This window comes from Triticum aestivum, chromosome 2B (assembly GCF_018294505.1).
Source record: "Triticum aestivum cultivar Chinese Spring chromosome 2B, IWGSC CS RefSeq v2.1, whole genome shotgun sequence".
Lineage (NCBI taxonomy): Eukaryota > Viridiplantae > Streptophyta > Magnoliopsida > Poales > Poaceae > Triticum > Triticum aestivum.
Genome location: NC_057798.1, coordinates 230706150 through 230724178, shown reverse-complemented (window position 1 = coordinate 230724178; position 18029 = coordinate 230706150).

Sequence of the window (18029 nt, the reverse complement as noted above, 5' to 3'; positions counted from 1 at the left end):
GCAAAATAGCAACAGCGAGTACACTACTTAACAAGCTTGATTCACTCACCACAAGTCATTGCATGACAAGATAAGCATAGCATCATCAAGAAGACATGTTTATGAAACAAACCAAGGCAAGAACAAGTCCATAGCATGCAAGGATCAACTACAACAACCTTGGAAAAATTGAATAACATGTAAACAACCTGCCAGGAAACATTTTGAAGCAAAAGTAGAGCACGAAAATGACATTCTAGACTACTACATAATTTCAACCATAGGCATGAATGGATATACAATAACCATATGTTCAAAACACCCTTGCTGAAGTATCTCAAAATATGCATGGATCTCTCTCTAGCATCAAGTTTACATGGCATCAAAATAACAACAAAACAGGGACTAAAACAGCAACATTACAAAGCCTAGTTTGCATTCTTTTGCTAGTCACCACATTGATCACAAAAATACATGGTTGGCACCTCTGTAAATAAGACATGGCGTAGTTCAAAACACATGTAGACATCAACCTCATAGGATGCACACATCAATCGTGGCAAAAATGATAAATGAGCTCGTTATAACAATTTCAGCAGATTAACATCATGAAGCACTCTTGCAACGATGATTCAAGCATCAAGATGAACTCAAATGAACACGATGCAATGGAATGAAATGAAGTACTCATTGAGAAGAACAATTTGACATATTACACGCATGAACGGAGCTACGGATGCAGAGATACAATAAGATGAACATGGCATGATAATACTGAAATATTACAAGACAAGCGTTTTCAGGAAAAAATATGTGAGCGCTGGATAGCTAAAATGCGACCGCGGCGGGATTTAGGCGGGCTCACCATGGGCTTCAGCCCAAAACGAAGAGGAGGCGAGGCAGGCCGATGGGAGGCTTGGGCTGGCGGAGAGGCAACGCGGGCCGGGGCTAGAGCGGCTTGCGGGGCCCACGTGGCCGACATGGAGGCACACGCGCGGGAGGCGCGGTCAACGGGCGCAGGCGGGCGGCGGATCGAGGGATCCTGCTTGATGCAGGCGGATCCGGGGTCGAAGGCGGGAGGTCCTCGGCAGGCTCCGGCGAAGGACGGCAGGATGGCGGTGGGGACGACCAGATCCGTGGCGGGGAAACCCTTTCCCGGCGTCGATGACGAGACCTAGGGCGGCGGCGGAAGTTCCCTGGCAGCAAGGAGAGAAGGGAGCTATGAGGGAGGAGAGGAGGGAAGAAAGGAGGAGTAGGGCGATGGCGGGGCTCGCCTGGGGGCCGGTCGAGGAGACGCGGGACGCCGGAGGGGCGCGGACGGCGATGGGGTCGGGCGGACGCGGGTGCCGGCGACGAACTGCGAGGAGGTACCGGGGTCAGGCGAGGGAGCAGGGACGGGCGCGGTCGAGTGCTCGGGAGGGAGGCGGCACGTGGGCTCCCTCCGGGCCTAGATCTGGCCCGGGGCGGGCCTGGTGCGGGCCACGAGGGCCGCGGGGAGGTGGGAGGAGGCCAGGGCAACATGGAGTTCTATGAGTGGCTGCGGGAGGCGGGGAAGGCGACGTGGCGGCGCCCGATTGGCTGGGGCGACGCCTCAGGTGGCGGTGCAGCCTCTAGGCCGGCGACAAGTGGCGGCGAGGGAGTGGGGCGGCGCGGATTTCAAGGTGGGAGGTGGGAGGCTAGAGGTAGGGGAAGTTAGGCTGCCAAATCTGGCAAGGGGAGGTGTTTAAATAGGAAAGGAGGGCTAGGGTTAGGGGATTAGCTCCGTTTCGGAGCCGTTCGATGTTGATCGGAGGGTCCGGAGCGGAGGGGGTTAGGCAGGCCTAGGTGGGCTGTGAAGAGAGGGTTGGGCTGAGAGGAGAGGGGAGAAATGCAGCCCGGAGGCAGTTTCGAAGATCGAAACATCCGACGAAGGTACCGGTAACGGTACTGCTATATTTAACGGTTGGGCTATCAAATGGACTCCGAATGCGATGAAACTTGGCAGGCGCTCTGTCCACACTATAATAAGACCGCACGCCAAGTTGCATCGCATTCCGAGAACATTTTTGTGCCACTTATAAAATAATATTTCGGAGGTGCCGCGGGCGCGTGCGAGTGTGGTCTGGACTCCGAACGGACAACGGAGAGAACCGGGAGGACCCGAACGGATGCAAGTTTTGAAAAACATGTAGATGAAATGCAAATGATGACATGACAAAATGCAACACGCAAGCAATGACATGGCAAGGACGGCGAATAACTGAATGACATCTGGCGCATCGAATCCAGGGCGTTACACCGACCCAGTACATACCTGCCAAGAAGTTTCGGGCGATGGTGATCGAATCGGAGTCGAGGGAAATGATTTACGACAACCCACTACATACCAGCAAAGAAGTTTCGGTTAATGGAGGTTGGAATGAAGTCAAGGGGCATCATGTACGCCTCCGTATCATGGTGAGCAAATCTCGCAAGAACAGATAGCAGCAAGCAGGGTGTCTTGAAAAGCTTAGGCCTCGCTTTGACGATGGTCGTGCAAGTCCCTCGAGCATGCAACCAGCCGCACAGTGCTCAACATATCCATACACGAACAACAGAGGTCGAGGATGTCACTGGGGAGATTGCTCCAATCACGACTCATATTGATGCTGGGCGGTTCGCATTCAACCATGGTGGAGTTTGGAAGGTGGGGTTTTGGGGGTCTTGATTTATGGGGGAGAATGCTCTTGGTGCTAGAGCGGCTAGCAAGGGAATAGTGGTACTAGGGGAGGCGAACGAGGCGAGGGTACATGGGGGCATAGTGAGATGGAGATGGAGATGGAGATGGAGTAGTGCTAGGGGAGAGGGATATGAGGCGAGGTATGCTAATGTGCTATAGAACGGTGGTGACAGACTACACGGTGCACAAGGTGAGGCTGACTTTGGTAACCCCAACACGCCGCCTGGACTAATGTCAGACGCAGGGTCTTGTCACTTCACTGTGAGGACGGGATGAATAATATTTTGACCATCAAGTGTACCACAATTGTACTACTACTACTACTACTAGTAGGAACATGAGTACTCCAGTACTTTATAGTGGAAATAGATCTCCCGTGCTAGCATGCCTATGGGTTCACTTCATCCTCCAGGTATCATCCATATTGCGAGCAGAACCAAATTCTCGTGCATGCGGAAGCCCAAAGAAGGGCTTTTTCTTTTTTGAGGATAATGTGTATTCCTTAACCAGAGAATGTTGTGTCTCCCACGCACGCGCCAATATCCATCTGAACCAGCTACGACACATTTTTTATATCTGTTTGCATAGTTCCCACCTGTTAGGAGGGGTGCAGAAATAAAAAGGAATCATAAAATGTCTCGCCATGGTGATTCGAAAGAGTGACCTCAACTAGCCAGTGGCACATGTAGCGCTAGAAGGATGGGCACGTACGCAGACAGGTACCACTCCTCAATCTACCCGCATAGCCTTTTCGTTTAGTCTACCTAGTCATCTAATCAACTGCCTGCAGGCCACTTCTCCCATTTACTTCTCCATCGGGAACCGATTTTCCTCAGCTTCTTCACCTCTCCTTCATCTTCATTTGCACCCAAACCCCACTGCATTCACATTTTCTTAACCTCTTCACATACTCCTAGAGTAACTCCGAAGCCCATTTAAATAATCATCCTCTTCAGTTACTAGCCATCTAATCCTAATTATCCAAACCATATCCATCTGTTCCAGTGGTTCCAAATGGCAAAAGAAATCCAGATGCAGGTTTTTAGCGTCCAACATGTCGTCATCGAAGGCTCGTTGAGCATAGTTGCCACCGTCACCGACCACCCAACGGTTGTTCGGAAGTGGATCAACAATGTATCCAACTCGCTCCAAAAGGTAGAGATGAAGGTCATCGGTCTCGACGCAGAGTACACGGAGCATGCCACTGGGAAGATCCAATGTGTCGCCGTCCTTCAGCTGTGCCTCGAAGATGATGTTTTGGTGTACCATATCATACATGCGCCCTCCATACCAGGTGAGCTCCACAATTTCTTGTCTCGAGAGGATATATACTTCTGTGGGGCAGCCATTGAAGGGGACAAACAAACCTTGATTTGAAAAGCATCACTGTCCTACAAACCAGAACCAAAATTCCTGTAGAAGATTGTGATAAACAGACATCATCCCTATTCGACGTAGGAAATTTTGTGCTCGGTACAAATCTTCAGAAGGGTGATGAGACTCTGGCATTAAGGTTGTCTAGATGGGAGAATTATCCCTTGAAGTACGAGCGGATAAAATATGTTGCCCTTGATGCCCGTGTGAGTTTCGAAATAGCTGCAAGGTCCAAAGAGCTTGTTGCGAAGTCGTCTCCCACAGAAAATGAAGTTGCACCAGCAGCAGGCATTATGGATGGATGAACTATATCCTCTCTTGTAAAAAAATATTTCCTCTATGTGTATATTGATATAGATGAACTGTTTTGATTGTGTGCATGTCTTTGGAACAAGTAGCAGCGTAGGTCCGCTTAACTATAAGGAACTATTTATCCGCCTAGCTTTCTCTACTGCTCCTTCCAGTGATCGGTATGCAATGCATGTGTCAGTAGACATGGCCGCTTGTCCATGGAAGTTGAACTATGGTGACCATCACGTTTCATACACTGCCACTCACGATTCCCATGACGCTGCTCCAACCCATGGCCCCACGTCCCCCAACGTGCGCCTCACCCCTTGCTACGTCTTGAGCTTGCGTTGGTTTTCCTTGAAGAGGAAAGGGTGATGCAGCAAAGTAGCGTAAGTATTCCCCACAGTTTTCGAGAACCAAGGTATCAATCCAGTAGGAGGCTCCTCAGAAGTCCCACGCACCTACACAAACAAACAAGAACCTCGCAACCAACGCAATAAAGGGGTTGTCAATCCCTTCACGGCCACTTGTGAAAGTGAGATCTGATAGAGATAATATGATAAGATAAATACTTTTGGTATTTTTATGATATAGATTGGAAAATAAAAGATGCAAATAAAAGTAGATGGTAAACTTATATGATAAAAGATAGACCCGGTGGCCATAGATTTCACTAGTGGCTTCTCTCAAGATAGCATAAGTATTACGGTGAGTGAACAAATTACTATCGAGCAATTGATAGAAAAGTGCATAGTTATGAGATTATCTAGGCATGATCATGTATATAGGCATCACGTCCGTGACAAGTAGACCGAAACAATTCTGCATCTACTGAGTCCTGCCTGCATCTAGAATACTAAATTCATGAAAAATAGAGTAACGCATTAAGAAAGATGACATGATGTAGAGGGATAAACTCATGCAATATGATATAAACCCCATCTTTTTATCCTCGATGGCAACAATACAATATGTTCCTTGCTGCCCCTGCTGTCACTGGGAAAGGACACCGCAAGATTGGACCCAAAGCTAAGCACTTCTCCCATTGCAAGAAAGATCAATCTAGTAGGCCAATCCAACTAATAATTCAAAAAGACTTGCAAAGATAACTTAATCACACATAAAAGAATTCATAGGAGATTCAAATACTTCTCATAGATAAACTTGATCATAAACCCACAATTCATCAGATCTCAACAAACACACTGCAAAAAGAGTTACATCGAATAGATCTCCAAGAAGATCGAGGAGAACTTTGTATTGAGATTCAAAGAGAGAGAAGAAGCCATCTAGCTAATAACTATGGACCTGAAGGTCCGTGGTAAACTACTCACAACTCATCGGAGAGGCCTTGGATATGATGTAGAGGCCCTCCGTGGTCGATTCCCCCTCTGGCCAAGCGCCGGCGAAGGCTCCAAGATGGATTCTAGCGGATACAGAAGGTTGCGGCGGTGGAATTAGGTTTTCGTGGTGCTCCTGGATGTTTTCAGGGTACGTGGGTATATATAGGAGGAAGAAGTAGGTCGCTGGATGCTCGAGGGGCCCACGAGGGTGGGGGCGTGCCCACCCCCAGGGGGCGCGCCGGGCACCCTCGTGGCCGCCTCGTCTGTTGCTTGACTTCCACTCCAAGTCCCCTCGATTGCATTTGTTCCAAACATATCGCTCCCGAAGGTTTCATTCCGTTTGGACTCCGTTTGATATTCCTTTTTTGCGAAACACTGAAATAGGCAAAAAACAGCAATTCGGGTTGGGCCTCCGGTTAGTAGGTTAGTCCCAAAAATGATATAAAACTGTAAAGTAAAGCCCATAATCATCCCAAACGGGTAATAAAATAGCATGGAACAATAAAAAATTATAGATACGTTGGAGACGTATCATGCATTGCCAAGCTTAATTCCTGCTCGTTCTCTAGTAGGTAAATGGTAAAAACATAATTTTTGATGTGGAATGCTACCTAGCATAATCCTTAATGTAATTTTCTTTATTGTGGCATGAATCTTCAGATCCAAATGATTCAAAATAAAAGTTCATATTGATATAAGAAATAGTAATACTTCAAGCATACTAACAAAGCAATCATGTCTTCTCAAAATAACATGGCTAAAGAAAGTTCATCCCTACAAAATCATATAGTTTGGTCATGCTCCATTTTTGTCACACAAGAATGCTCTCATCTTGCACACCCTGATGACAAGCCAAGCAATTGTTTCATACTTTAGCAATCTCAAACTTTTTTCAACTTTCACGCAATACATGAGCGTGAGCCATGGATATAGCACTATGGGTGGAATAGAATATGATGATGGAGGTTGTGTGGAGAATACAAAAAATAAGAAAGTCTCATGTTAACGAGGCTAATCAGCAGGCTATGGAGATGCCCATCAATTGATGTCAACATGAGGAGTAGGGATTGCCATGCAATGGATGCACTAGAGCTATAAATGTATGAAAGCTCAACAAAAGAAACTAGTGGGTGTGTGAGGGAGTTCCAGACTAGGGGGTGTTTGGATAGCCGAACTATCATCATCGGCCGGACTCCAAGACTATGAAGATACAAGATTGAAGACTTCGTCCCGTGTCCGGATGGGACTTTCCTTAGCGTGGAAGGCAAGCTTGGTGATACGTATATGTAGATCTCTTACCATTGTAACCGACTCTGTGTAACCCTAGCCCTCTCCGGTGTCTATATAAACCGGATGGCTTTAGTCCATAGGACGAACAACAATCATACCATAGGCTAGCTTCTAGGGTTTAGCCTCCTTGATCTCGTGGTAGATCTACTCTTGTAACCCACATCATCAATATTAATCAAGAAGGACGTAGGGTTTTACCTCCATCAAGAGGGCCCCAACCTGGGTAAAAACATCGTGTCCCTCGTCTCCTGTTACCATCCGCCTAGACGCACAGTTCGGGACCCCCTACCCGAGATCCACCGGTTTTGACACCGACAGTGTGCATCCAACTTGCTTACTCACGAAGACCTAGGGCATTTTGAGGAAGCCCATCATAGGAATATACAAGCCAAGTTCTATAACGAAAAATTCCCACTAGTATATGAAAGTGACAACAAATGAGACTCTCTATATGAAGAACATGGTGCTACTTTGAATCACAAGTGTGGAAAAAGATAGTAGCATTGCCCCCCCTTTTTTGGGGGCCTTCCTTTTTTTATTTGGCCTTATTTGGCCTTTCTTTTATTTTTTGGCCTTTCTTTTTTAAGGGACAATGCTCTAATAATGATGACCATCACACTTCTATTTATTTACAACTCATGAGTTACAACTCAAAACTAGAACAAGATATGACTCTATATGAATGCCTCCGACGGTGTACCGGGATGGGCAATTAATCAAGAGTGACATGTATGAAAAATTATTAAGGTGGCTTTTCCACAATATGATGTCAACTACATGATCATGCAAGGCAATATGACAATGATGCGTGTCATGAAGAACAAAATGGTGGAAAGTTGCATGGCAATATATCTCAGAATGGCTATGAAAATGCCATAATAGGCAGGTATGGTGGCTGTTTTGAGGATGATATAAGGAGGTTTATGTGTGATAGAGCGTATCGTATCATGGGGTTTGGATGCACCGGTGAAGTTTGCGCCAACTCTCAAGGTGAGAAAGGGCAATGCACGGTACCGAAGAAGCTAGCAATGATGGAAAGGTAAGAGTGCGTATAATCCATGGACTCAACATTAGTCATAAAGAAATCATATACTTATTGCAAAAATCTACAAGTCATCAAAAACCAAGCACTACGCGCATGCTCCTAGGGGGATAGATTGGTAGGAAAAGACCATCGCTCGTCCCCGACCTCCACTCATAAGGATGACAATCTGAGAACACCTCATATTTCAAATTTGTTACACAACGGTTACCATACATGCATGCTACGGGACTTGCCAACTTCAACACAAGCATTCTTTAAATTCACAATTACCCAACTAGCATGACTCTAATATCACCACCTCCATATCTCAAAACAATTATCAAGTATCAAATTGATCATAGCATCCAATTCACTTCCTATGATAGTTTTTATTATACCCAACTTGGATGCCCATATATCTAGGACCAATTTTATAACCATAGCAAATACCATGCTGTTCTAAAAGACTCTCAAAATAATATAAGTGAAGCATGAGAGGTCAACAATTTCTACAAAATTAAACCACCATCGTGCTCTAAAATATATAAGAGAAGCACTAGAGCAAAACTATCTAGCTCAAAAGATATTAGTGAAGCACATAGAGTATTATAATAAATTCCAAATCATGTGGGTTTCTCCCAAAAGGTGTGTACAGCAAGGATGATTTTGGAAAACTAAAAATCAAAGACTAATATCATATAAGGTGCTCCAAGCAAAACACATATCATGTGGCGAATAAAAATATAGCTCCAAGTAAAGTTACTCATAGACGAAGACGAAAGAGGGGATGCCTTCCGGGGCATCCCCAAGCTTAGGCTTTTGGTTACCTTGAATATCTTGGGGTGACATGGGCATCCCCAAGCTTAGGCTTTTGCCACTCCTTATTCCATAGTCCATCAAATCTTTACCCAAAACTTGAAAACTTCACAACACAAAACTCACAGGAAATCTCATAAGCTCTGTTAGTGCAAGAAAGAAAAACCACCACATAAGGTACTGTAATGAACTCATTATTTATTTATATTGGTGTTAAACCTACTTTATTACAACTTCTCTATGGTTCATACCACTTAATACTAGCCATAGATGCATCAAAATAAGCAAACAACACACGAAAAACAGAATCTATCAAAAACAGAACAGTCTGTAGCAATCTGTAACTTTTGAATATTTCTGGAACTCTAAAACTCCTACCAAAATAGGAAGTCCTGGGAAATTTTTATATTGATCTTCAGAAAAATAATCAACGCAAAAGCATATTTCTGTGAATTACTAAAATTATTTTCGTGCGCGCAAAAGTTTATGTTTTTCAGCAGAATCAAATTAACTATCACCGTAGGTTATCCTATAGGTTCTATTTGGCACAAACACTAATTAAAACATGAAAACACATCTGAACAAAATCTAGATGAAATATTTATTACTAAACATAAGCAAAAAGTAAGAAACAAAAATAAAATTGGGTTGCCTCCCAACTAGCGCTATCGTTTAACACCCCTAGCTAGGCATAAAAGCGAGAATAGATCTAAGTAGTGCCATCTTTGGCATTCAATTCATAAGTAGCTCGCATGATATATTCATAAGGTAATTTAACTTTCTTTATTGTAAAGTGTTCCATGCCTTTACTTAATGGAAATTGGAATCTAATATTCCCTTCCTTCATATCAATAATTGCACCAATCGTTCTAAGGAAAGGTCTACCAAGAATAATAGGACATGAAAGATTGCAATCTATATCAAGAATGATAAAATCTATGGGCACATAATTCCTATTTACAACAATAAGGACATCATTGATCCTTCCCATAGGTTTCTTAATGGTGGAATCCGCAAGGTGCAAATTTAAAGAGCAATCGTCAAAATCATGGGAACCTAGAATATCACATAAAGTTTTCGAAATCGTGGAAACACTAGCACCCAAATCACACAAACCATAGCACTCATGATCTTTAATTTTAATCTTAATAGTAGGTTCCCACTCATCATAAATTTTCCTAGGTATAGAAACTTCCAAATTAAGTTTTTCTTCATAAGATTGCATCAAGGCATCAACAATATGTTTGGTAAAAGCTTTATTTTGACTATAAGCATGAGGAGAATTCAACACGGATTGCAACAAGTAAATACAATCTATTAAAGAACAATTATCATAATCAAATTCCTTGAAATCCAAGATAGTGGGTTCAATGCTATTTAAAGTCTTGACCTCTCCAATCCCACTTTTACCAAATTTAGCATCAAGATCAAAAAACTCTGAATCATTGGGACGCCTTTTAACTAAAGTTGAGTCATCTCCATTCCCATCATTATTAAGATTCATATTGCAAAACAAGGATTTAATAGGGGACACATCAATAAATTTTAGATCTTCATCATTATTTTCATGGAAACTAGAAGAACACGCTTTTATAAAGCAATCTTTCTTAGCACGCATCCTAGTGGTTCTTTCTTTGCACTCATAAATGGAAATTCTCATGGCTTTGAGAGACTCATTGATATAATGCTTAGGAGGAGTAGATCTAAGTTTCAAAGAATCAACATCAAGCGAAACCCTATCAACGTTCCTAGCCAAATCATCAACTTTAAGCAATTTTTCTTCAAGCAAAGCATTAAAATTCTTTTGAGAGATCATAAATTCTTTAACACTATTCTCAAAATCAGAGGGCATATTATTAAAATTTCCATAGGAACTATTGTAGTAATTTCCATAATTATTAGAGGAATTACTAGGGAACGGTCTAGGATTGAAGTTTCCTCTATAAGCACTGTTACCAAAACTATTCCTACCAACAAAATTCACATCCATAGATTCATTATTATTCTCAATCAAAGTAGATAAAGGCATACCATTAGGATCAATAGGATCACTCTTAGTAGCAAACAATTTCATAAGTTCATCCCTCCTTCCACTCAAAACATTAATTTCTTCTATAGCATGCACTTTTTTACTAGTAGATCTTTCGGTGTGCCATTGAGAATAATTATCCATAATGTTATCAAGGAGTTTAGTAGCTTCTCCTAAGGTGATTTCCATAAAAGTGTTTCCCGCAGCTGAATCTAAAAGATTTCTAGAAGCAAAATTCAATCCGGCATCAAAATTTTGTATGATCATCCATAAATTCAAACCATGAGTAGGGCAATTGCGAATCATCAATTTCATTCTTTCCCAAGATTGGGCAACATGCTCATGATCAAGTTGTTTAAAATTCATAATATCGTTCCTAAGAGAGATGATCTTAGCGGGAGGAAAATACATAGAGATAAAAGCATCTTTGCACTTATTCCATGAATCAATTCTATTCTTAGGCAAAGACAAAAACCAAGTTTTAGCATGATCTCTAAGTGAAAACGGAAATAACTTCAATTTAACAATATCATTATCCGTATATTTCTTCTTTTGCATCTCACACAAATCAACAAAGTTGTTTAGATGGGTAGCAGCATCTTCACTAGGAAGGCCGCAGAATTGATCTTTCATAACAAGATTCAACAAAGCAGCATTGATTTCACAAGACTCAACATCATTAAGAGGAGCAATAGGAGTGCTAAGGAAATAATTATTATTGGTATTGGAAAAGTCACACAATTTGGTATTATCTTGCGCCATCGCGACAAGCAATCCAACACACAAGCAAACGACAAGGGTGAAGTGGGGGAGAGGAAAACGAGAGGCAAATGGCAAATAATGTAATGCGAGGGAGATGAGTTTGTGATGGGTACTTGGTATGTCTTGACTTGAGAGAAGACCTCCCCGGCAACGGCGCGAGAAATCCTTCTTGCTACGTCTTGAGCTTGTTGTGGTTTTCCTTGAAGAGGAAAGGGTGGTGCAGCAAAGTAGCTTAAGTATTTCCCTCAGTTTTTGAGAACCAAGGTATCAATCTAGTAGGAGGCTCCTCAAAAGTCCCACGCACCTACACAAACAAACAATAACCTCGCAACTAACGCAATAAAGGGGTTGTCAATCCCGTCACGGCCACTTGCGAAAGTGAGATCTGATAGAGATAATATGATAAGATAAATATTTTTGGTATTTTTATGATATAGATTGGAAAATAAAAGATGCAAATAAAAGTAGATGGAAAACTTACATGATAAAATATAGACCCGGGGGCCATAGGTTGCACTAGTGGCTTCTCTCAAGATAGCATAGGTATTACGGTGGGTGAACAAATTACTGTCGAGCAATTGATAGAAAAGCACATAGTTATGAGATTATCTAGGCATGATCATGTATATAGGCATCACGTCCGTGACAAGTAGATCGAAACGATTCTGCATCTACTACTATTACTCCACACATCGACCGACTCCTGCCTGCATCTAGAGTATTAAGTTCATGAAGATCGGAGTAACACATTAAGAAAGATGACATGATGTAGAGGGATAAACTCATGCAATATGATATAAAACCCATCTTTTTATCCTCGATGGTAACAATACAATATGTGCCTTGCTGCCCCTGCTATCACTGGGAAAGGACACCGGAAGATTGAACCCGAAGCTAAGCACTTCTCCCATTGCAAGAAAGATCAATCTAGTAGGCCAAACCAAACTGATAATTCAAAGAGACTTGCAAAGATAACTTAATCACACATAAAAGAATTCATATGAGATTCAAATATTTCTCATAGATAAAATTGATCATAAACATGAGTTGTGAGTAGTTTACTACAGACCTTCGGGTCCATAGTTATTTGATAGAGGCTTCTTCTCTCCCTTTGAATCTCAATATAAAGTTCTCCTTGATCTTTTTGGAGATCTATTTGATGTAACTCTTTTTTACGGTGTGTTTGTCGAGATCTGATGAATTGTGGGTTTATGATCAAGTTTATCTATGAGAAATATTTGAATCTCCTCTGAATTCTTTTATGTATGACTGAGTTATCTTTGCAAGTCTCTTCGAATTATCAGTTTGGTTTGGCCTACTAGATTGATCTTTCTTGCCATGGGAGAAGTGCTTAGCTTTGGGTTCAATCTTGCGGTGTCCTAACCCAGTGACAATAGGGGTTGCAAGGCACGTATTGTATTGTTGCCTTCGAGGATAAAAATATGCGGTTTATATCATATTGCATGAGTTTATCCATCTACATCATGTCATCTTTCTTAATGTGTTACTCTGTTCTTATGAACTTAATACTCTAGATGCATGTTGCATAGCGGTCGATGTGTGGAGTAATAGTAGTAGATGCAGGCAGGAGTCGGTCTACTTTTCACGGACGTGATGCCTATATACATGATCATGCCTAGATAATCTCATAATTATTCGCTTTTCTATCAATTGCTCGACAGTAATTTGTTCACCCACCGTAATACTTATGCTATCTTGAGAGAAGCCACTAGTGAAACCTATGGCCCCCGGGTCTATCTTTTATCATATAAGCTTTCAATCTACTTTTATTTGCATCCTTACTTTTCCAATCTATATTATAAAATACCAAAAATATATTTATCTTATCATACTATCTTTATCAGATCTCACTTTCGCAAGTGGCCGTGAAGGGATTGACAACCCCTTTATTGCGTTGGTTGCGAGTTCTTTGTTTGTTTGTGTAGGTGCGTGGGACTTTTGAGGAGCCACCTACTGGATTGATACCTTGGTTCTCGAAAATTGAGGGAATTACTTACGCTACTATTGCTGCATCACCCTTTCCTCTTTAAGGAAAACCAACGCAAGCTCAAGACGTAGCAAGAAGGATTTCTGGCGCCGTTGCCGGGGAGGACTTCGCTCAAGTCAAGACATACCAAGTACCCATCACAAACTCATCTCCCTCGCATTTACATTATTTTCCATTTGCCTCTCGTTTTCCTCTCCCCCACTTCACCCTTGTCGTTTTATTTGCCCTCTCTTTCCCAATCTTTTCCTCTCTTTTTCGCTTGCCTTTCTCTATTTTCTTGTGTGTTGGATTACTTGTCGCCATGGTGCAAGATAATACCAAATTGTGTGATTTATCCAATACCAATAATAATGATTTCCTTAGTACTCTGATTGCTCCTCTTAATGATGTTGAGTCTTGTGAAATCAATACTGCTTTGCTGAATCTTGTTATGAAAGATCAATTCGCCGGCCTTCCTAGCAAAGATGTCGCTACTCATCTAAACAACTTTATTGATTTGTGTGATATGCAAAAGAAGAAAGATACGGATAATGATATTGTTAAATTGAAGTTATTTCTGTTTTCACTTAGAGATCATGCTAAAGTTTGATTTTCGTCTTTGCCTAAAAATAGTATTGATTCCTGGAACAAGTGCAAAGATGCTTTCATCTCTCACTACAGGAATCGGCTACTTTGCCGTCTGCCACGGCGGACGGCAAAGGCATGAACGGCGGACGGCAAAGGTCTTTGTCGTCCCCGCGGACGACAAACATGGACGGCAAAGTAAGATCCGGCAAACAGCTACTTTGTCGTCTGCTTTAAGCGGCTGATGGCAAAGGGCCCTTTGCCATTAGCAGCAGACGGCAAAGAAAGCAGACGGCAAAAATTTCTCTGTTAGTCCGTTAGGTGGCTAACGGTAGCCCTTTGCCATCCGCCGTATGATGTCAGCTAGACGTCACCACTCTTTGCCGTCTGCCACTGTAGGCAAACTGGCCAAATGGGTTAGCTCCCAGGAAGCACAGTTGGTTGGCACGTGTCCTGTTTGCCGTCCGTGGCGGACGGCAAAGAGGCCGTTGCCGTCGGTGGCAGACGGCAATGAGCCTGTATATTGGCTCTTTTTTTGTTTTTTCTGAATCCAACAATTTTCACAGCAAATATATATGACATATATAGATATATTTCACAGGGCTATTTAACAGCAAACATATCACATATATATCCAGCACATAATTAAGTTTCATCCATTCATACATAAGCAAGTTCCATCCATACACATTGTTCCATCCATATACATATTACAATGCAAAGTTTGATCAAGATAGCAAGTTCCATCATAGCAAGCTAGATACAATGCAAAGTTTCATCAAAGAAAAAACAAGCACTCCATCATAGCAAGCTAGCTTTCATGAAGTGAATGAAATCTGCAAAATGGCAAATAAGAAAGTTAGAAATAGGTGACTAGAAGAAGAAGACTAGAACAAAAAGTATATGTCATTTATGAGCTAACTTAGGTGAAATGGATCATATATGAGCTAACTAAGTTGAAATGGGTCGTTTATGAGCTAACTAAGGTGAAATGGATCATCTATGAGCTAACTTAGTTCAAATGGGTCGTTTATGAGCTAACTAAGGTGAAATGGATCGTTTTTGAGCTAACTAAGTTGAAATGGATCGTCTATGAGCTAAGTAAGGTGAAATGGATCATCTATGAGCTAACTAAGTTGAAATGGGTCGTTTATGAGCTAAGTAAGGTGAAATGGATCGTTTTTTAGCTAACTAAGGTGAAATGGATCGTTTTTGAGCTAACTAAGGTGAAATGGATCATTTAAGAGCTAATTTAGGTGAAATGGATCGTTTATGAGCTAATCTAGGTAAAATGGGTCATTTTGGAGCTAACCTAGGTAAGATGGGTCATTTTGGAGCTAACCTAGGTGAAATGGATTGTTTATGAGCTAATCTAGGTAAATGGGTCATTTTAGAGCAAACTTGGGTAAAATGCATCATTTTAGAGCTAACCTAGCTAAGATGGATGGTTTTGGAGGTTAGTATGCTTATTAAGTCATTTTGGAGGAAAAGAAGCTAACTCTAAGTCATTATGGTAAGCATATTGGAGGAAATAAAGCTAAGTCTAGGTCTTTATGCATTTGTTAAGCAAAACACTAGAGACACTTACCGTGATCATGGAGGTGTTGTAGCAGGGTGGCTCGTGCCGGTAGCTGGAGAAGGATCGTGCGATGCTTGTCTTGAGTTACGCTGCACCAAAGATCATTTCCGATGTCTCTTTAGCATGATGACACTCAAATGTTAAGACTAGCAAGTAATGTCCATTCAAATTAAACTCACCATGGTCCCAGGAGCAATCACTGGCATCGGCAGAGCGGTCTGATCGGACTTCTCGCACACATACTGCACATTTGGTTTTGACGACTCAATCATACTAGTTAGTAATGAGACAAACACTACATGCATGTTTTGGCTAATGTGTAGAAAAAACTTACCACAAGGAGCTCGTACATGGCCCTTGCCTGCATGTCATTCCGTGCCCTCTCCTCCTCCAACATCTTTGTCGTCCTCTCCTCCAACTCCGGCTGCCTCTCCGCCGCCTCCGCCAGAAGTCTCTCCATTCGATCTCTCTCACTTTGTATAGCAGCCTGCAACACCACTCCTCGTTACCATTTGTAATCATTGATGGAAGCACACACATTGTAATGGAGAAAGATAGCTGAGTACGTATAACTAACCTTGAAGGCGAGTTGGACTGGCTGTTCACGAGGCCTTATCTCAGGAGCGGAGCTCGACTGGCGCGCCTTGATCTCCGGGAGAGTGCTAGGACAACGGATAAGTCCATCTCCCATGGCTATGGAGCCATGGGACCTCCCGCCACCAGATATCATCAGCAGCTCGGTATCAATGGGACCCTGGCTCGGGTTAAAGTCCTCCCCTTTCCTCGCCTTCCCCTCATCTCTATATTTCACGAGCTTGTCGTGGGAGGAGATGTTGGTGAAGTTTTTTGGATCATCGAGGTCAGACGCAGAGAATGCCTTGACTTTCTTGTAAGAGCCAGTGTGGGCCATGGCATACAGGTCGTACACCTCTGGCACCTTATCCGCCTTATTGTAGCGTGTCTGAAAGAGAGAAACAAAGTAAATTAGTAATTAAAGGGCTGAAAGCTAGCATGACGAACGAATTGCATGAATCATGAAGCAAACCACATACCCAGTTCCGCCCGTACTGATATAAGTTAGAGCTGCCTTGATGGTGTGGCACACCTTCCATTTGGGCACGTTTGTCCTTGGCCTCTTTGTGGAGGGCTCGCCATTCTTTTGAGCACCACTCATTGACCAAAACCTCCCAACAATCCATCCGATCCACACACCATCTCGGAGGGGCCTAAGTTAGGAAATAGAAACTTGAGCGCTACGGCTATGAATTACTAAATGAAGGAAGTAAAGTACAAGGCCTTAAGAATTACCTTCATGTACTCATCCTTACTCAAGAACTTCTCGCGGCACGCCGGCTTGGTCTTCTTGATACCACGTGCGGCGTAGTAGTCTCGAACGGCCTGCACCCGAGCCTCGTGCCGTAAGTTCTGTAGTAGGCGCTTGCAGACGTTATCGATAACATTTGCCGCCTCCTCCTCGTATCCCTCCTCACACCTGTAGAATGTCTGCAATCAAATGAGACAATATTGATTAGTACAATTAATAACTAGCTAGTTGAAGATTTTTAATTGTGTAAAGGAGAAATTACCCAAAACTTTCTAATCACCACGTCTGCCCTCGTCTTGCACAAGACACCATCAATAATCTCACCCGGCGGGGCCGAGGCAGCCAAGTAGTGCTCCCAACTCAATCCAAGCTCTGGAAGCCGACCCTCACCAGGCAACGTAACAAACCCCGGGAAGTTTTGCCGACAAAGAACTCCAAGGACGGAGTTGGGCCGGCGGACACTATGATGGTGGTCCCAACCCCTGCAGCATGACCAGGCCAACGCATTAGATATTTGAAGAAACATGAATGCAAAAGGGTACAAAAAGATTAAATGCACTTACCTCTCCTCATCGGGGAAAATCAACCACCTCTGCTCGCGGGTCGCCAGCACGTCCGGGAGCTGTGTAACACCACGCTCAGTCGGCTTCCCGCCATCATCAGCATGGCCACTCGGCACCTCAGGCTGATCCGGCCAGGTACCCCATCCAGACGTGTGTTCCTTCGGGGTCTCGTGGGCTGAACTCTCGTGGCCCGAAGGCCCGTGGACCGGAGGCTCGTGGACTGGAGTCCGTGTAGCCTCCTCCTTGGACGAGTCCACCCTAGCAGTCACATGCTCGGGTGAAACAGCTGGGGGTGGCGGCGAGGAAGGCGCCCTCGCAGTCACCCTACCTCATCTCCCGCGACCACGTGCTCCAGCTCCTCTCTGCTTCTTCTTACCTCGTCCCC